Here is a 12,866-nt window from a genome sequence, read left to right on the forward strand (position 1 = left end):
CCAGTGCCTCAGCAAAAGTAAGGGAAGCAGCACTACAAAGGGTCCTAGGCAGAAAAGTACCCTACAGCATTCATCTGAAAGAAGCTGAAGAAAGCAACCCAGAGTCTTCCTAAAGTCCCAGCCTTGCTGATTCCAACCCAACACCAGGTAAGCTATTAGAACCCTACAACCTTCAACTGTCAACCAAGAAGAGATTCTGAAGCCCAGGTGGTAGAGCAGGCAAACACCAACACCTGGACCTCCGAGTGCCTCAGTGAGGTTGGAGAGAACTGGTGGAAACCAGCTCAGAAAACCCCCAGGTGCCTTGACACTCTACCACAAAGGAATCTCCCAGTGCATTAGCAGAAATGAGGGGGGCAGCACTGCAAGGGGCCCCAGGTGGATAAACACCCTGCAGCACCCATCTAAAAAGAGCTGAAGAAAGCTAAAGGAAAGGAAAAGCAGGCAACCTAGAACTGCCTGAAAGTTTCAGCCTTGCTGATTCCAACCCAACACCAGGTAAGCTGCCAGAACCCTACAGCCTCCAATTGCCACCATAAGAGGCCCCAGCACACAAAGCCATTGACCAAGACCTAGGCTCCCAACACAAGAAGCTTGAGTCAGTGCTCTCTGTTCCCCGCAGGAGAATTCAATCTCTTAAAAGCCAGGGAATAAAGAAACACCATGAGTAAAAGGAAACATACCATAGATTCATACCATGAGAAGAGTGAAGATCAAGACAGAAATTCTGAAGAGGACAACATTGTCAACAAAGCCACATCTGCAACATCAAAAGGGAACATGAATTGGTCTGAAACCCAAAAATCCTTCTTAGAAGAGCTCAAGAAGGATTTTAAAAATCAAATGAGAGAGGTAGAAGAGTCCTTAAAAATACAATTGGCCAATTGGAAAAAAAGTATACTTAAGAAAACAAGTCCCTAAAAAACACAATTGGCCAATTGAAGAAGGAAGTACAAAAACTAACAGAAGAAAACAACCTGTTAAAAACTAGAATTGGACAAATGGAAACTAATGAGCCTATGAGAGAGCAAGAATCAGTCGAACAGAAACAAAAAAAAATGAAAAAGTAGATGAAAATGTAAAATACCTCATCAGTAAAACAACTGACCTGGAAAATCAATTCAGGAGAGACAATTTAAAAATTACTGAACTACCTGAAAATCATTATGGAAAAAAGAGCCTGAAGAGTATCTTTCAGGAAATCATAAAGGAAAACTGCCCTGAAGTCCTAGAACCAGAAGATAAAATAATGATAGAAAGAATACATCTCTCACCACCTGAAAGAGATCCCAAATTGATAATGCCAAGGAATGTAATAGCAAAATTGCAAAATTACCAGATGAAAAGGAAGGTGCTGCAAGCAGCCAGAAAGAAACAATTTAAATAGCATGGAACCACAGTCAGGACTACATAGGACCTTGCAGTTTCTACATTAAAAGACCATAGCGTGTGGAACATGATATTCCATAGGGCAAAGGAGCTTGGATTATAGCCAAGGATCAACTACCCTGCAAAAATGAGCATGATTTTTCAAGGTGGAGATGGATGTTCAGTGAAATAGGGGCCTTCCAAACCTTCCTGATAAAAAGACCAGAGCTCAACAAAAAATTTGATCCTCAAGTACAAGATTCAAGAAACACATAAAAAGGTAAATGGGACAGAAAGATACAATACGTTGTTAATAAGAGTGGACTGTTTACATCTGTACAAGGGAAGATGACACTTGCAACTCTTGAGAACCATATTGTTAATACTCCATGTTAAAGGAATATACATAAAGGGGGTGGATAATAGTTGACTTTGATGTAATGATAAAAAAAAATTTAATCAAGTGGGTTAAATGGATCCAAGTAAGTGGATTAGTCTAATTTTAGAAAATGTACTGAGAAAGGAGGAGGTAGACAAGAGTAAATTACATTACAGGAAAAGACAGAAAATCCTATTACAGCAGAGGGAAAGAAGGGAGGGTGGTGGGCATTTTTTGAACCTTACTCTCATCAGATTTGGCTCAAGAATGGAATAACAATCAGTTAGGTATAGAAATCTAACTTGCCCTATAGGCAGTAGGAGGGAAAAGGGGAAAGAAAAGGGAAGGGGGATAGAAGGGAGGGAAGAAACAGTAAGGGTAAAGGGGAAGAAAAGGGAAAGGTATAATAGAAGGGAGGAGGGACTGAAGGAGGTGGTGGTCAAAAGCAAAACACTAGTGAATAGGAATGTAAATATATAGCCTATATGAGATTCTGCACTGTCTTGGGGAGGATGGGGGAGAAAAATTTTAAACTCAAAAGCATATGGAAGTGATAGTTGATAAATCAAAATAAATTAATAAAATCTTTTAAAATTTTTTAAAAAATAAAATAAAATGTTGGTTAATTTGATTTAAAAAAAGAAGAAAACCATATTACCAGTATTAAAAATGAAAAGGTTGCATGCACTATAAATGATAAAATTGAAGCAATTATTAGGGGCTATTTTTTCTAATTATATGCCCATAAAAGTGACAATCTAAGTGAAGTGGATGAATATTTACAAAAATATAAATTCCACAGAAGAGGTAATAAAATACTTAAATTTTAAAAAGCAATTTAACAAGCCATAAATGAACTCCCTAGGAAAATAATCCCTAAGACTACATAGATTTATGAGTTAATTTCAGCAAACATTTAAAGAACAATTTATATCAATACTATATAAACTATTTTAAAAATTAGATAAAGAAGAAATTCTATGACATTATGTAATACTAATATGATCTTGATGCCTAAACCAAGGACAGAAAACACAGAAAATATTGACAAAGTTCCTGAATGAATATTGATGCAAAATTTTTTAAAATAAGCATTTAAATAGTAGCAAGAGACTATAGTAATATATCACAGAGATTACTATGACCAGATAGGACTTATACCAGGAATATAGGACTGATTAAATATGAAAGACTTTTTACACAAATAAAGGTAGCTCTCAACAACTGGAGAAATATTAATTTTTCATGGGTAGGCCAAACCAAGATAATGAAAATTACAATTTTACCCAAATTATTTTAATTATTTAATTCCATACCAATCAAATGCTAAAGAAATATATTATAGCACTATGATGAAAATAAGAACAAAATTCGTATTGAAGAACCAAAGTTCAAGAAGAATATCAAGGGAATCATAGGGGGGAAAAGTGATGAAAGTAAGCATAGTGGTTGTAACTTTCAAACTATGCTGCAAAACAATAATCATCAACTGAGTAATAAATACAGTGGTTGATTAATTAAATAGATTAGATATACAATATGCATAAGCAAGTGACCATAGTAATCCAGTGTCTGATAAACTCAATGATCCTACCTTTGGATGCAAGAACTTGCTATGCAACAAAAGCTGCTGGGCAAACTAAACATACATAAACATCTCACACTGTATAGCCAGATAAAAGAATGCTTTACACATAAAGGGTGATTTCATCAGCAAGTTAGGGAAGTATAGAAAAAAAAATTACCTTCAGATCTATGAATTAATGGAAGTTTTATGACGAAACAAGAGATAGAGAGGATCACAGGAAGTAAAATGGATGATTTGGATTACTTGAAATTTAACAGTTTTTTCACAAATGAAACCAATTCAGCCAATATTTAAAGAAAAACAAAAACCAGGTATGGAAAGGATTTTTATAGCGAGTTCCTCTGGAAAAGGTCTCATTTCTCAAATATGTAGGGAACTGAGCCAAATTTAAAAAAAAAAAAGAGCAAAGAGACATCTTATTGATAAAAGGACAAATGATATAAACAGGCAATTTTCAGAAGAAGAAACCAAAGTTACTAATAGTCACAAAAAAAAACATACTCTAGATCACTATTTCTTGGAGATAGTCAAATTAACAAAATAACAACTCACTTGGGGAACAGTAGAACACTGTGGGTGGAGTTATGAACTGGTCCAAACATTCTGGAGAACAATTTGTAACTATGCCCAAAGAACTATAAAGCTAAATCAATACCACAGCTTTATCTATATAACAAATAGATCAAAAACAGAAGGAAACCCACATGCACAAAAATATTCATAGCAGGCCATATTTTGGTGACAAAAATTCGAAATTGAGAAGATACCTATTGATTTGGGAGAATGGCTGGACAAATTGTGATATGAGTATAATGAAATATTGTTGTCTTGCAAGAAAGGATTTAAAAAATAAAAATGAAAAATGAAATAAACGAAAAGAAAAGAAGAAATGATAAAGAGGATGGTTTCAGAAAAAAAAAAACTTGGGAAGACTTATATGAATTAATGCAAAGTGAAGTAAGCAGCACCAGGAGAACAATTTGCACAGTAACAGAAAAATTGTAATAATGATCAACTGTGAAAGACTTTGTTACTTTGCTTGATACAATGATCCAAGATAAATTCCAGAGTTATTTTGAGGAAAAATGCTATCCACCTCCAGAGAGAAATTATGAATTCTCAGTGCAGATTGGAACATATTGCTTTTCATTTTGTGTTTCTTGCTTTTTTTGCACAAGACAAGAAGGGGTGCAGCAGTCTTCTAGCCTGGAAAGCTTGGGGGATTAACAGGAAAGGTCTGTCTCACTCTGGGGGAATGGGAGCAGTACAAAATGGGAGGTGTCCCAGCAAGCCAATGGCAAGCCCCACCTCAGCAAACCAGTGGGAGATCCTGTGCCCATGGTGGTAAAGTAGGCTAGTGCCAAAACCAGGATTCCCAAAGGGGCCTTGGCACAGGTAAGGGAAATGGTATTCTCCAACAGGCAAACCTCCCCAAGCTTCAGCACAACTCAAGGAAGTGCAACTCCAGGCAGGCAGGCATCCTCCAGCAGGCAAAACTCCAGTGCTTCAGAACAGCCATGAGTGAGAAAGTGTCCTCCAGGGACTAGACTCCCCACACCCATATAGCTTCAGTGTTGCTGACCCAAGCTCAACACCAGATAAGCTGCCAGAACTCTACAGCCTCCAGCTACCAGCACCTGAGGACCAGCACACAAAGTCAGTGTATTGTCCCTGACCACCAGCACAAGAAGCTTGGATCAGTGCCCCCTGTGCTCCAGCAGGAGGGCTCAACTTCAAAATCCAGGAAATCAGCAAATATTATGAGCAAAAAGCAGAAACAGACAATGATCATACATGCTTTGTATGGGGACAAGGAAGATCAAAACACAAATTCAGAAGAACAATGTTGTCATTACACCCACATCTAAAACCTCAGAGGGGAATACGAACTGGTCTCAAGGCCAAAAAGCCTCCTTAGAATCATGTGTGTATTTGTGTATGTGTGTGTGTGTGTGTATGTATATATGTGTGTGTGTGTGTGTGTGTGTGTGTGTGTGTGTGTATATATATATATATATGTGTATGTGTATATGTGTGTGTGTGTATGTCAAATAAGAGTGGTAGAAGAAAAACTGGGAAAAGAAATGAGATGTATCCAAGAGTCAATAGGTTGGAAAAGGAAAGACAAAAATTGACAGTAGAAAACAAGTCCTTAAAAAATACAATTGACCAAATGGGGGGGAAAAAACTACACTGAAGAAATAAACTCCTCAAAAAGTAGAATTGGCCAAATGGAAAAGGAGGCACAAAAACTCACTGAAGAGAACTCCCTAAAAAGTAAAATAGGCCAAATGGAAAAGGAGGTACAAAAGCTAACTGAAGAAAACAATTTGTTAAAAATTAGAACTGAACAAGCGGAAGCTAATGACTCTATGCGATATCAATAATCAGACAAATAAAATCAAAAGAAATTTTTAAAAAATAGAAGAAAACATAAAATACCTCATTGGGAAAAAAATTGACCTGGAAAACAGAACCAGAGGAGATAATTTAAGAATTATTGGTCTACCTAAAAGCCCTGATCAAAAAAAGAGCCTGCACAGCTTCTTTCAAGAAATCATCAAAGAAAACTACCCTGAGGTCCTAGAAACAGAGGGTAAAATAGCCACCAAAAGAATCCACCAATCAATCACATCCTGAAAGACATCCCAACATGAAAACACCAAGGAATATTGTAGCCAAACTGCAGAATTATCTGGTCAAGGAGAAAATACTGCAGGCAATCAGAAAGAAACAATTTAATTATTGTGAAACCACAGTCAGGATTTTGCAGGACTTTGCAGCATCTACATTAAAAGATTAAAGGGCTTGTAATATGATATTCTATAAGGCAAAGGAGTTTGAATTACAACCAAGTATCAATTACCCACCAAATTGATCATATGTTTTTTTTTTTTTTGCTTTCTGGTGAGGTGATTAGGGTTAAGTGACTTGTCCAAGGAAAATTATAGTGTAGACGAAAATGGAGAAAGGAGAAAGAAAAGGATAAAAAGGAGGGGGATTAGGATGGAAAGACACAGATATTAAGCATAACTGTTAATGTGAATGGGATAAGCTCTTCCATAAAATGGAGGCAGATATCAGAGTGGATTAAAAACCACAATCCTACAATATGTTGTTTACAAGAAACACATTTGAAGCAGAGGGATACACACAGAGTTAAGGTAAAAGGCTGAAGCAGAATATATTATACGATTCAACTGTAATAAAAATAAATAAATAAATAAATAAGTAAAACAGTAAATAAATAAATAAATGAATAAATGAATAAATAAATGAATGAATGAATAAATGAATAAATAAATGATAACGGGTAACGATCCTGATCTCAGAGTAAACAAAAGCAAAAAGAGATAAGGAATGAAACTACATCCTGCTAAAAGGCACCATGGGCAATGAAGTAATATCATTACTAAACATATATGCACCAAGTGGTATAGCATCCAGATTCTTAGAGGAGAAGTTTAGGGAGTTACAGGAGGAAACAGACAACAAAATTATACTAGTGGAGGATCTCAACCTCCCCCTTTCAGAACTAGATAACCACAAAATAAAAAAGAAAGAAGTTAAGTAGGTGAATAGAATTTTAGAAAAGTTAAATATGGAAGACCTCTGGAGAGAATTGAATGGGGATAGAAAAGAAGGTACCTTTTTCTCAGTGGTACATGGCATCTACACAAAAATTGATCATGTACTAGACATTAAAAACCCCACAATCCAATGCAAAAAGACAAAAAATATTAAATGCATCCTTTTCAGATCATGATGCAAAAAATATATATATATGTTAAATAAAGGGCCATGGAAAGATAGACTAAAAATAATTGGAAACTAAATAATCTAATTTTAAAGAATTAGTGGATCAAACAACAAATCATAGAAACAATCAATAACTTCATAAAAGAGAATGACAATAATTTAGACAACAAAACCAAAACTTATAGAACACAGTGAAAGCAGTTCTTTGGGAAGTTTTATATCTCTAAATTCTCACATGAATAAAATAGAGAAAAAGGAGATCAATGAAATGGGCATCCAACTTAAAAAAGCTAGAAAAAGAACAAATTAAAAATCCTTAATTAAATACCAAATTAGAAATACTGAAAACCAAAGGAGAGTTTAATAAAATTGAAATTAAGAAAACTATTGAAATAGAACTAAGGGTTGGTTTTATGAAAAAAAACAGTAAAATAGATAAAACTTTGGTTAATTTGATTAAAAACAGAAAGAGGAAAACCAAATTACTGGCATCAAAAATGAAAAGGGTGAATTCACCTCCAAATGAAGAGGAAACTAAAACAATAATTAGAAACTATTTTTTGCCCAACTGTATGCCAATAAATTTGACAATCTTAGTGAAACAGATGAATATTTACAGAAATATAAAGTGCCCAGATTAACAGAAGAGGAAGTAAAATGGTTAAATAATCCTATCTCAGAAAAAGAAATTGAACAAGCCATCGATGAACACCTTAGGAAAAAATCTCCAGAGCCAGGTGGATTTCCAAGCAAATTTTATCAAACATTTAAAGAACAATTAATTCTAATACTATATAGAGTATTTGGAGAAATAGGTGAAGGAGTCCTACCAAATTCTTATTATGATACAAATATGGTATTGATACCTAAACCTGGGAGAGTAAAAGCAAAGTAAGAAAATTATAGATCAATTTCCCTAATGAATATAGATGCAAAAATTTCAAATAAAATGTTAGCAGAAAGATTACAGCAACTTTTCCCAAGGATAATACACTATGACCAGGTAGGATTTATACCAGGAATGCAGGGCTGGCTCAATATTAGGAAAACTATCAGCTTAATTGATCATATCAACAAAAATCTAACAGAAACCATACGATAATATCAATAGATGCAGAAAATGTATTTGACAAAATACAACACCCATTCCTATTAAAAACAATAGAGAGCATAGGAATAAATGGAGTCTTCCTTAAAATGATCAGTAGCATCTACCCAAAGCCATCAGCAAGTATGATAAGTAATGGGGATAAGCTAAAAGCATTTCCAATAAGATAGGGGAGAGGGTTTGAAATGTGGATGTCCATTATCACCAGTGTTATTCAATATGGTACCACAAATGTCATCTTTAGCAAAAAGAGAAGAAAAAGATTTTGAAGGAACTAGAATAGGCAAAGAAGAAACAAAGCTATCACTCTGCAGATGATGTGATGATAGAGAATACTAGAGAATCAAGTAAAAAAAAATACTTGAAATAATAAACAACTTCAGCAACATTGCAGGATATAAAATAAACCCACATAAATCATTGGCATTTCTATATATTACTAACAAAGCCCAACAGCAAGAAATAGAAAGAGAAATTCCATTTAAACTTACTATAGACATTATAAAATATTTAGGAGTCTATCTACGAAAACAAACCCAGAAACTATATGAACACAATTACAAAACACTTTACACAAACAAAGTCAGATCTAAATAATTGGAAAAACATCAGTTGCTCATGGGTACACTAAGCTAATATAATAAAAAATGACAATTCTGCATAAATTAATTTACTTATTCAGTGACATATCAATCAAGCTACCAAAAATTATCTTATGCAGCTAGAAAAAAAATAATAACAAAATTCATCTGAAAGAACAAAAGGTCCAGAATATCAAGGGGATTAATGAAAAGAAATGACAGAGGAGGTGGCCTAGCCATACCAGATCTAAAATTATATTATAAAGCAGCAACCATCAAAACTACTTGGCACTGGCTAAGAAATAGTGGCGGATCAGTGGAATAGGTTAGTTACACAAAACACAGTAGTCAATGAGTATAGTGATCTATTGTTTGATAAACTGAAAGACCCCATCTTCTGGGATAAGAGCTCACTAAATGACAAACTGCTGAGAAACTGGAAAATAGTATGGCAGAAACTAGGCATAGACCAAGATTTTACACCATATACTAAAATAAAGTCAAAATACCTACACAATTTAGATATAAAGGCTGATACTATAAAGCAAACTGGGAGAGCAAGGAATTGTTTACCCATCAGATCTCTGCAGAAGGGAAAAATTTGTGTCCAAACAAGAGATAGAGAACATTATGAAATGCAAAATGGATAATTTTGATCACATCAAATTGAAAGGTTTTTGCACAAACAAAGCCAAGGCAATCAAGATTAGGAGGGAAACAGAAAACTGGGAAAGAATTTTTAAAACCAGTGTCTCTGATAAAGGCCTTTTTTCTAAGATATATAGAGAACTGAGTCAAATTTATAGGAAGATAAGTCATTCCTTGATTTATAAATGGTCAAAGAATATGAATAGGCAGTTTTCAGGGGAAGAAATTAAAGCTACCTATAGTCATGTGAAAAAATGTTCTAAATTGCTGTTGATTAGAGAAATGCAAATCAGAATGGCTCTGATGTACCACATCACACCTATCAGACTGCCTCACATGACAAAACAAGAAAATGATAAATGTTGGAGAAGATGTGGGAAAACTAGAACACTAATGGATTGGTGGTAGAGTTGAGAACTAACCCAACCATTCTAGAGAGCAATTCGAAACTATACCCAAAGGGTAACCAAACCATGCATACCCTTTGACCCAGCAATACTATTTCTGGGGCTGTGTCCCAAAGAGATTATAAAATGAGAAAAAGACCCACGTGTACAAAAATATTTATAGCAGGTCTTTTTGTCATGGCCAAGAATTGGAAATTAAGGGTATTCCCATTAATTGGGGAATGGCTGAACAAGTTGTGGTACACATATGCAATGCAATAGGTTACAAGAAAAGATGAGCAGGCAAACTTCAGAAAAATCTGGAAAGATTTACATGAACTGATGCTGAGTGAAGTGAGCAGAACTAGGGGAACACTGTACACAGTAAAAGCAACATTGTTCAGTGATTAACTTTGTTAGACTTAGTTCTTCACAACATGCAAGGATCTAAGAAATCTGCAAATGATTCATGATGGAAAATGCTGTCCAAATCCAGAGAAAGAACTATGGAGTCTGAATACAGATCGAAGCATTCCATTTGCTCTTTTTTTCTTCTGTTTTGTTTTGTTTTGCTCCTTCTTTCTTGTGGTTCCTCCTATTGGTCCTAATTCTTCTTTAAAACATGAGTAATGTGAAAATATGTTTAATAGGAATGTATATGTAGAGCTTATATCAGATTGCATGCTTTCTTGGGGAGGGAGGAAGGGAGAGGGGGGAGAAAATTTAAAACTCAAAATCTTGTGGAAATGAATGTTGAAAACTAAAAATAAGTAATTAAAAAAGAAGACAGTGACAACATCTAAAGAACAACTTCTCTGTCTTCAGAACAGTACTTTTTTATCAAGATGCCCTATTTGTTATTTTTCTTTTTTAAAAATCCCAAACTGGGCTTGAAAGGCAGAAATTTCAACAGACCTTCAACAACCTGTTCTAATATAAATATCATTTAGATTGTAGCAATTCCAAACCTTGGATTACTAAGGAATGTAAGCAATGAGACTGTTCCTCTCTTATTGCAATACCATTTCAATTAAACTAAAGACTTTTGGGGGCTACAAAGTGACACAGTGAATAGAATCCAGGTCTGGAGTCAGGAGGACCTGAATTCAAATCTGGCTTCAGACACTTACTAGCTGTGTGACCCTGGGCAAGTCACTTAATCATGTTTGTCTCCATTTCCTCAAATGAGCTGGTGAAGTAAATGGCAAACCATTCTAGGGGTCATGAAGATTCACTGACAACTGGACAAGAAAACAACAAAAAAAGATTTTAAATATGTTTTTAAAATTCCAAAGAAGAGATCGAAAGGAGAGAAAGTGGAGAGATCTATTGTAAATAACCTTTGTACCTTTATTTGTATCTTTTTGAGGAGGTTGGCTACAAACCACAAAGGAGTTATAGGACAATAGCAGGGAGGGAAGGATCAAGTTAGGGTTTATTCAGGATAGAAGAAATATGGGCATGTTTGTAGGTAGTAGGAGATGAATCACTACACAGGGACAAATTGTCAATAAGTATAAGAGTGGGAGATGGACTCACTTGAACAAATAGAGGAGTTAGCCTTGGTAAGCAATAAGGTTACTTCATCATGTGATACAGGCATAAAGGAGGGGTTAATGCTAGAAGGTGTCTCAGTAACTGGAGATAAGGAGATGGGAAAAGAAGTACACTGTGAATAGCCTCAAATGAGGGAAGGTTCTCAGCTTAGAGAACTAGGTTAGGGGAAGCAGTAGGAAGTTTGAGGAGGGAAAAAAGGTTTGGAAGAGTCACTATGAAGAATAGTGCCCTTATCCACATAACTAAGTGGTTTCAGAGATTGGATTTGAGTTCAGGTTTTCCTGACTCTGAATGTAGCAACATGTCCTCTTTCTTATATGCCCCCAAAATTTTTAATTACTGCTAAGGGCTTAAAAATCATCTACAAATAAGTAATTCATGAAAACAATTATACATGTTTGCATTGACCCTGAAATAGACATCCTATAGAATAACAAGGAAAACAACAAAATGTTACAGATTTTAAAGCCAGAAGGGATCTCAGATGTCATACACTTTAAACATGCATTTTCAGCTTGGAAACCATAACAATGACCACTCTTGCCACTTCTTACCTGTAGGGTTAATGCCAAGTTATTTAATGTATATAGGCTCCAGTTCCTTCATCCATAAAATTGGGACAATGATGCCTAAAGTGGCTATGTTGAAGCTATGGAAATAGCTACTGTAGGTATTATGCAAGGTTGTTGTGAGAGTTTAAGTTACAGCTGCATAGTCACCAATCTAAGCAAGACACAAAAGCAGTATTCAAACCCTGATCCTGTCTTGCAACTCAGTGTTCTCTCCAAATTGTCTCAACTGACCATATTGAGCAACCTTTTCCTTTGCTCAGGGAAAGCAAAGTATACCTTCTAGGGCAGAACTGCTCTGGCTCTGGCCAGTATTTTGGATCATAATGAGGGAGGAGTGAGGGTATCACCACTCTCCATTTAGGAATCATCAGGACATTGATCTCAACAGTTTTCTTAGCAAACCTTTCAATCCTTCCAGCTATAGGGAATGTCCTGAGATTTTCATGTATCACCATGTCTAAGCACTCCATGTGTACCATGGTATCATGTATGACTCCTTCCTAGGAAGAGAAAGGACAGTTCTAAGTACTAAGTTCTAAATACCAAGGTGGTATATCACATCCACTTTTACTCGCTTGGGCTTAGAATGAGTCCATACTAACTCCACTGTACATATTGTCACCATTACCATAATACCTTCCCAGAGGAAAGCTACAGAAGTATTTTTTTAAAAGCTGCTCAAAGTTCATTAATTTCCATTGAGTATGAATTAAACATGTTACTGAGTCTGCTGGAAAGCACATAGGTGATTCAGATAGTTAAAAAAAAAAAACAATAACAGTGTGGTTTCTTTTACTGTTTTTGGTGTTTTGCTTTTGTTTTCCTTTAAAAATACACACACACACACACACACACACACACACACACACACAAAACACAACTACTTCTACACTTAAGCAGCCAGTCTATTAGAAGGGAAT

The sequence above is a fragment of the Phascolarctos cinereus genome, unplaced genomic scaffold (genome assembly GCF_003287225.1).
Source record: "Phascolarctos cinereus isolate Bilbo 61053 unplaced genomic scaffold, phaCin_HiC Scaffold_4;HRSCAF=312, whole genome shotgun sequence".
NCBI lineage: Eukaryota > Metazoa > Chordata > Mammalia > Diprotodontia > Phascolarctidae > Phascolarctos > Phascolarctos cinereus.